Source organism: Phascolarctos cinereus, unplaced genomic scaffold, assembly GCF_003287225.1.
Source record: "Phascolarctos cinereus isolate Bilbo 61053 unplaced genomic scaffold, phaCin_HiC Scaffold_2;HRSCAF=192, whole genome shotgun sequence".
NCBI lineage: Eukaryota > Metazoa > Chordata > Mammalia > Diprotodontia > Phascolarctidae > Phascolarctos > Phascolarctos cinereus.
The window spans coordinates 138103033-138110469 of NW_027555625.1; the positions used below are offsets into that span (position 1 = coordinate 138103033).

The 7437-nt window shown below is 36.9% G+C and overlaps 1 pseudogene; it reads right to left on the reverse strand.

The window, feature by feature from the left end:
- Positions 1–1885: 1885 nt before the first annotated feature.
- LOC144455680 (E3 SUMO-protein ligase KIAA1586 pseudogene) overlaps positions 1886–7437 on the reverse strand; it is a 7169-nt pseudogene continuing 1617 nt past the window's right edge.

A 7437-nucleotide genomic window follows, 5' to 3' on the forward strand; every position in this document is an offset into this window, starting at 1 on the left:
TCAATTGGGGGATGGCTGAACGAGCTGTGGTATATGCATGTAATGGAATACTATTGCTGTAAGAAATAATGAGCAAGTAGACTTCAGAAAAACCTGGAAAGACTTAAACGAACTGATGCTGAGTGAAACGAGCAGAACCAGGAGAACATTGGACACAGTAACAGCCACGTTGTGTGATGACCGCCTTTGATAGACTCAGCTCTTCTCAGCAGTGCAAGGATCTAAGACATCTCCAAAAGTCCCATGCTGGAAAATGCTATCCACATCCAGAGAAAGAGCTACGGAGTTTGAATGCAGATCGAAGCACACTATTTGCTCTTTTTTTTCTTCTATTTTGTTTTTTTTCTTCTTTTGTGTGGTTCCTCCTATTGGTTTTAATTCTTGTTCACAACATGACTAATGTGAAAATATGTTTAATAGGGAATGTATACGTAGAGTAAATATCAAATTGCACATGTCTTGGGAAGGGAGGTGGGGAAAGTGAGGGAGAAAATTTAAAACTCAAAAGCTTATGAAAGTGAATGTTGAAAACTAAAAATAAATTAATATTAAAAAAAGCAGACACAAAATATGCTGAATATAACTCCCTTGATTATTCAGCTTTTTCAAATGCCAAAAGAGGTAGGAAATAGACACCACAGAATGTTAGGGCTGGGAGAGTTGTTAGAGATGATCAAATCTAGTCCCTGTCTAAGCTCTTCTCCTACTGTCCCTTTCATATATGAACAGCTTGGAGACTGAAAAAGGCAGAAAAAGAACATTTTATAAGAAAAAAAATTGTAAAACTCATGAAAACAGTCTCTTAGCTAAAACACTGAGGAAAGACATAGACTGTTATAAGTATCTTTGGAATGCAAAACTATGACTGAGCTAATGAAGCATACAGTGATCCTTCATTTCATTTACATGTAATTGTTTTTAGAGTTTGGGAGTTTATGTTTTTAACCTGACAAAATTATAAATTCAATAATTGTTTGGGGACCACGGAAATATTATATAAGGACTCCTGGGGTTAATATCTGACAGAAAGATGGATTTCTTGAATTTTACCTCATAAATAACATTTATACAGTGCTTTAAGATATGTGTAGAGCTTATGCTATAATACAGTAAACATTTATCAAGCACCTACTATGTGTCAGGTATAGAAGCTGAAAAGTGGGAGTAGCAGAGAGATGCCAAGCAGAATCTCTCTCAGGGGTATGATGCTGATGTCAAAACCAAGCAGAGAAGCTGATGGCAAATGAAGAATTGGTTGTACTTAGCCTTCTGTAAAGGGAGACTATGGGAGGAGTTTTTTGCTCTGCCTTCCAGCCCTTCAATGAGAAGGGCAGAAGTAACTAAGGGTACTGATAAAATACGAGTACCAAAGTGAAGCACTCTCAAGTTGATGAATTTCCTGGTGAATTAGTTTACTTTTTTTTTCTTTCCTGGATGAGAGTAGGGTGAGATGAGGGGCATGATGAAGATGAAGGTGGTGATGATGGTGAGGTCAAAACCAAGCAAAACAGCTGGTGGTAACTTTACAAATATCCTCACAACTGTGGAAAGTAAGTGCTATTATTATTTCCATTTTACAGTTGAAGACCCTGAGCTAGGCAGAGATTAAATGACTTGCCCAGGGTCACACAGCTAGTAAGTGTATAAAGCTGGGTTTGAACTCATATCTCCTTGACTCCTGGTCCAGCATTCTATCTACTGAACCACCCAGCTGCCTTTCATAAGGTAAAGATGAGTCATTATCAGTGGCATACTGGTAAATGTTTAAAACTTCTCTCTCTCTGGAAAAAAAAAGGTATGCATATATATGTATGTAAGTTGATTGTTAATTTTGCTAAATAGATAACACACAATTTTAAAATAGTAATAGAAATCCCAGTACTTTTTATTTTAAATTCCATATAACCCAAAATGGAGTATCCCAATATGCTAACTTTTCCCCCAATAAATCCTTAAATCTGATACATGATTTACAGTAAACAATTTCTCGCCTTCTTATAAATTATATTCATTAAACTGAAATCTTTTGCAGCTTTAGCACTCCTAACTACAATAGGCTAACTATCCTTTTAGCTTTTTGTACAGCTGCAGGGATTGGAATATTGTTTGATTCTATACTATTATCTGCAAAATCCCGAAAGTCTCTCAAATCAACTTCATGTTTTAAAATATCACTTAAAAGGCTATGATTTTTTTCGCCAACTCTCCATGGTGATATTGGTTACTCATAAGGCAAAGTTGATGGTTTTAATAAGTCAAAATACTTAAAATTGTTTTCACCATTGTTTCTGTCCAATAAAATATATAAGTTCATGTCTTGAATTATATTTTCTTGTAATATACTCTTGGGAAGATCATTAAATGTATTCTTTTAGTTAAGTGGAATGTTTTTAAACTCATCTGACTTAGTAAAATCTTCACCTTGAGATGGAAACTTTCTAGTATCAATTTTTAATTTTTCCAAGCTCTTAGGTTGCATTTGATTAATTTTCACCTTGCTGAATGTTAGCTGATCTTGACAGCATTTCAGTTGAAAGTAATGAAAATTCCTCAAGAATGTCAATCATGAGAGGAAGGTCTTATGAGAAATTAATGTTAGCTAATCTCTTTGCCAAACTAGAATAAGAAGGAGAAAAATGCAGAAATGATGCAGCATGTTTGTGCCATGCATCATTGCAGTGCACAAACTATATGTTACCCATCTTGGTGCTAGTACTCAAACAATTTTAATATTTCAATTTCAAGGTCTTTAGCTACAGTTACTAATTCAGTTTTACTTCCATTAGATTGGTGATAAACAGAACAAATTTTATCCAGAAATATTTTCAAATGATTAACTTGTTTTTTCCCCCAGATATTAAATCAAGTGATAATTGCCATTGATGGCTTAAACAGTGCCAAATGATGATTTTAGGAAAATTTTCTAACGACTCATAGCCATTCTAGACTTTCTTTCTAGCATTTTATTAGCACCATTGTAACAAAATCCAAATGAGTTCACTTTCAAATATTCATTATTAAAGTCACAATCATTTAAAATAGACAAGAATGTATTGAAAATGCACTCTGCCGCAGTTGACACCCATTCTTTTTAAGCAACAGCTGAGATTTCCAGGGCAGAAGCTGATTAAACTGTGCACTGGCTGTGTTTAACAACCAGTTTGCAAAATTACTGAAAATATTTGACAATCAGCTCTCATGAGCAATACATGTGCTCCAGCACATGTAGTTAGTTCACTAACTACCAGAAGGCTATGCTTTGAGGCATTAGAAGAGAAGACATTTCAAGAAGAAACTATAGGAAGAGACAGAGAGAAGCAACAGAATAGGCTGAGAAGAGGAGGACTCATAAAAAGACAGAATAAGACATAGAAAATTTCTAGCTGAGACAGCTGACTTTAGTTTGCATTGCTGGAAATGTGCTGATTGGCTAAAAAAAAGCTAGAGAAGCTTCTGGAAATTTCTTGGAAGCTGTATCCTGTTTCTGTATGCGAAGAGCAAGCTATCAGATTTTATTGCTTTCTAGTGCCATCTACAGGTGGAGAGAGGGAACACATCTCATGGGTGGCTTCTGCATTACCCTTTTGCCCTTTTAGTTAGAGAAAGAAAAAACAGAGAGGGGAAGACAAGCTTTGCATCTGTTTTGCTGTGAGTTGTGTTTTGCTGAGAGAACAGGCTTGGAGCTCATTAGACAAAGCTGAATCTTCTGCTATTTGCAGATCTGAGGAGCTTGGCACTTCTGGTTGCATAAGAGAACAACTTTTTGCTACAATAGCATAACACTTCCTCAGCACCCTATTAAGGGTGGCTGTGTGCTTTAGTGACTTAAAAATAGAACAGCTTTTGCCAAAAGGAGAGCACAAAGAGCATAAAGGGAAAAACATATAAAGTGGCTTTGTGAAGTATAGGTTGTTTCTGAAGGGACTAATGTGGTCTATAGTCCAGAGTTCTGAGTTGTTCTGGGAGCATCAATTTCTACACTCGTGTGACTCTTTGTTAAATTAATATAAGCATGACCCACTATACTCTACAGATGCCTCATGAATTAATGAAATGTTTAAACATTCCAGCTTATGCCTTCTTTTGAGTAAAAATTACTATTTCTGCTTTTGCAGAAATTTTGCAGAAATATTAAGTAAATGTTATATAACTATTCTGACTTTTGTCTTATTGCCTAGTAAATATTTTATGTTTGAGAGTTAATGGTGTCATGGTGACTGATTTCATATAAATAGGAAACACATAGATGTGGGCTCAGGAACTAGAGTGGAGAATAGTAAGAATGTATCCCTCCCTCCACCTCCTCACCCCACCTACACACACTTGAGAATTATGCTTATGACCCTGAGAATTTTCAATGGCAGAAAAGAGTCATGGTGTACTCTGAGAACCCAAGATGTGCCAGCCTGAATACAGTACAGGGTGAACAAGAACAGAGATAATGAGTAGGGGGTCCCCAACATGCCATACATTTATTTGACACAGGAGGAAATTGAGAAATTTGCTAAAGGTCACAGAGGTACCAAGTGGTAGAACACGATCTAGTACCCAGGTCTTCTGATTTCAAGTCCAATGCTCTTTGGTTGACGCTAAGTGAGGTCAGTAAGCCAAAGAGAGAGAGAGTGACTCTTTTGAACTCCACCTCCAAAATAAAACTTAAGGTATGGTTTGCATGTTTTTGATTTTGATTTTTTTTTTTTTTGCCCAAAGTAGATCACAGGGCCCCTGGCTCCCAAATAGGAACTTGATATACAACATGGGTATCGGGTATGGGACAGACTTTACTTCCTCACTACAAATTCATAGATTATAAGACCTATAGAAGCCTATAAACAAATACAAAAATATAAAATATTTAGATAATCCGCAAGACTCCTTCCCATCCTTCCCAAGATTCTTTAGGGGAGTACTGAAAAAATTCCCCTCTTTCACCTCAGATCTGTACTGTCCATCCATACAAGAAGCAGTAAACAAACAAACGAATGAATGAATGAATGAATGATGAATGAATGAATGAATGAATGAATGAATACAGTTGCCATGGTCAGCCTTCCTACCTGAAGGAATTTATACCAGTGGTCTGCCTCCTTTTGGCCATTATCTTATGACATTTCCTTGGCCATCTAAAGAAAAGTTGAAACAGTCCCTGCTTTGCCTAGATCATAGGATTTAAACCTTGTTTAAGATCATATGGATCAACCATCTTATTTTATAGATGGGGAAAATGAATCCCAGAGAAGGGAAGGCATGAGTTCAAGGACATATAGGCAGTAAGCGTCAGAGTCAATATTCCAGCACAGATCTTCTTACTGTTCTTTTCACTACCTCATACAACCTTTCCTGCTCATAAAATTTAGGTGTAAGCTATAACAGCTCTGGACAAATGGGGCAGAGATGAGGAGATGCAAAAATGAAAATGAAAAAAGTCATAATTACAAAAGGATATAATGTTATTCTTATTTCAAGTAGAATTGAGATAGAAGCATATTTGTTTATAATGTATTTAAAAGATGCCTCTAAAATGAATTGCTAATACCCTTGGAGCCGCAAACAAAGGTGGCTGTTTTGTAAATTCCAAAGCAGTGATTCTGTGTTATTTTTGCTGGACAAAGCCAGTGGACAAAGAATCCACTGGCTTAGCCAGTGGAATGACTTTAGCCTGCAGACTGAATTCAGTACACCTCTCTCTGTGATTAAGAATTCAGAGGCTTTGTCTCAAAAGTCCTGAGAATTACAATGTTTCATTTCTATCATTCATCCATTCACCCATTCATTCCTCAAATATTTGTTGAGCAATTACTTGTTACCTGTGAGGAGCTCTGTGTGGTTTTCATTTGAGTGAGAAACTGAGAAAGATTTCAGTTTAAGATCATGTACATAGAATCACAGAATGTCAGAGCGGGAAAGGACCCTAGAGATCATATGGCCCAAATCCTTTATTTTGTAGAAATTGAAAGCTGAGATCCAGAGAGGGAAAGTCTCATATTCTAGTACTATACACGTGTGAGCTGTTGGCACATGGGAGTAGTGGAAAGAGCTCTCAATTTGGGAATCAGGGGACCTGGGGAGAACATTGTTTAAATTGCATAATTCTGGGCAAGACACTTTCTTGCTACAAACCTCAGTTTTTTCATCTGTAAAAAAATAGTAATGATAATAGTATTTGTGCTTGCTGTCTCATAGACACAGAAAAGTGATCTGAAAAGCTTAGAAGCACCACTGAAACAGAGGTTATTAATGTTATTATCAGAATGGGAACTCCATGAAAGCATGTAAGGTTATCTAAACTTTGTATCTATCTTTCCCCGTGCCTAGCATAGGACAATCTGTGTACGTAATTGATGCTCAATAAATATTTCATGAATGAATGAATGAATATTCAAATAATGAAACAATTGGGATGATTCAGCAATTCACAGCTCTTTCTGTTATGCCAGAAATGGCTAGGCTGCTCAGTGGATAGAACACTTGGCCTGGATTCAGGAAGACGTGAGTTCAAATCCACTCTCAAATACTTCCTAGCTATGTGACTCTAGGCAAGTCATTTAACCTTTGTTTGCCTCAGTTTCTTCAGCTATAAAATGGGGATAATAACAATACCTAGGCAGCTAGGTGGCTCAGTGGATAGAGTGCTAGTCCTGAACAAATCTGGCCTCAGACACTTACTAGCTATGTGTCTCTGGACAAATCATTTAACCTTGTTTGCCTTGATCTTTCTTTTTTTTCATTTATAAAATGAGCTGGAGAAGGAAATGGCAAACCACTCCAGTATCTTTGCCAAGAAAACCCCAAATAGGGTCACAGAGAGTCACACACAACTGAAAAATGACTGAACAACAACCTCTCAGCATTGTAGGATCAAATGAAATTATAGTTGTAAAAAAAGCATTTAGCACGGTACCTGAAATACAGTAGATGTTATTTAAATGCTGATTCCCTTCCCTTTCCCACTATAGGTGGGAAAAAGCTAGGTGATGTAGCAGAGCACTCAGGGCCTGGAATCAGGAAGACCTGAGTTCAAGTATGGTTTCAAACGCTTCTTCACTGTGTAACCCTGGACAAGTCTGCCTGACTATAAAATGGACATAATAATAGCACCTACCTCACAGGTTGTTATGAGGATCAAATGAGATAATATTTGTAAAACACTCAGCATAGAGTCTGGCATATAGCAGGTGCTAAATAAATGCTTGCCTGTTCCCTTGTATCACATTGCTTCTGTATTTTGTTGGTTGTTAGAGTAAAGTTGAAATTGTCTCAAAATACTAAAGGATATTTCTATATATACATTTTCAAAAAGTTTTTAAATGGATGAAGAACAGAAAAGGGAATCCTGGTATGGTGGAGCAATCATCATACTTAGAATCAGAAGGATGAGCTAGACTCGAGTCTGGGCTCTCCAGCTTGAGTTGTGGCCATGGTCATGGGTGAGTTGCT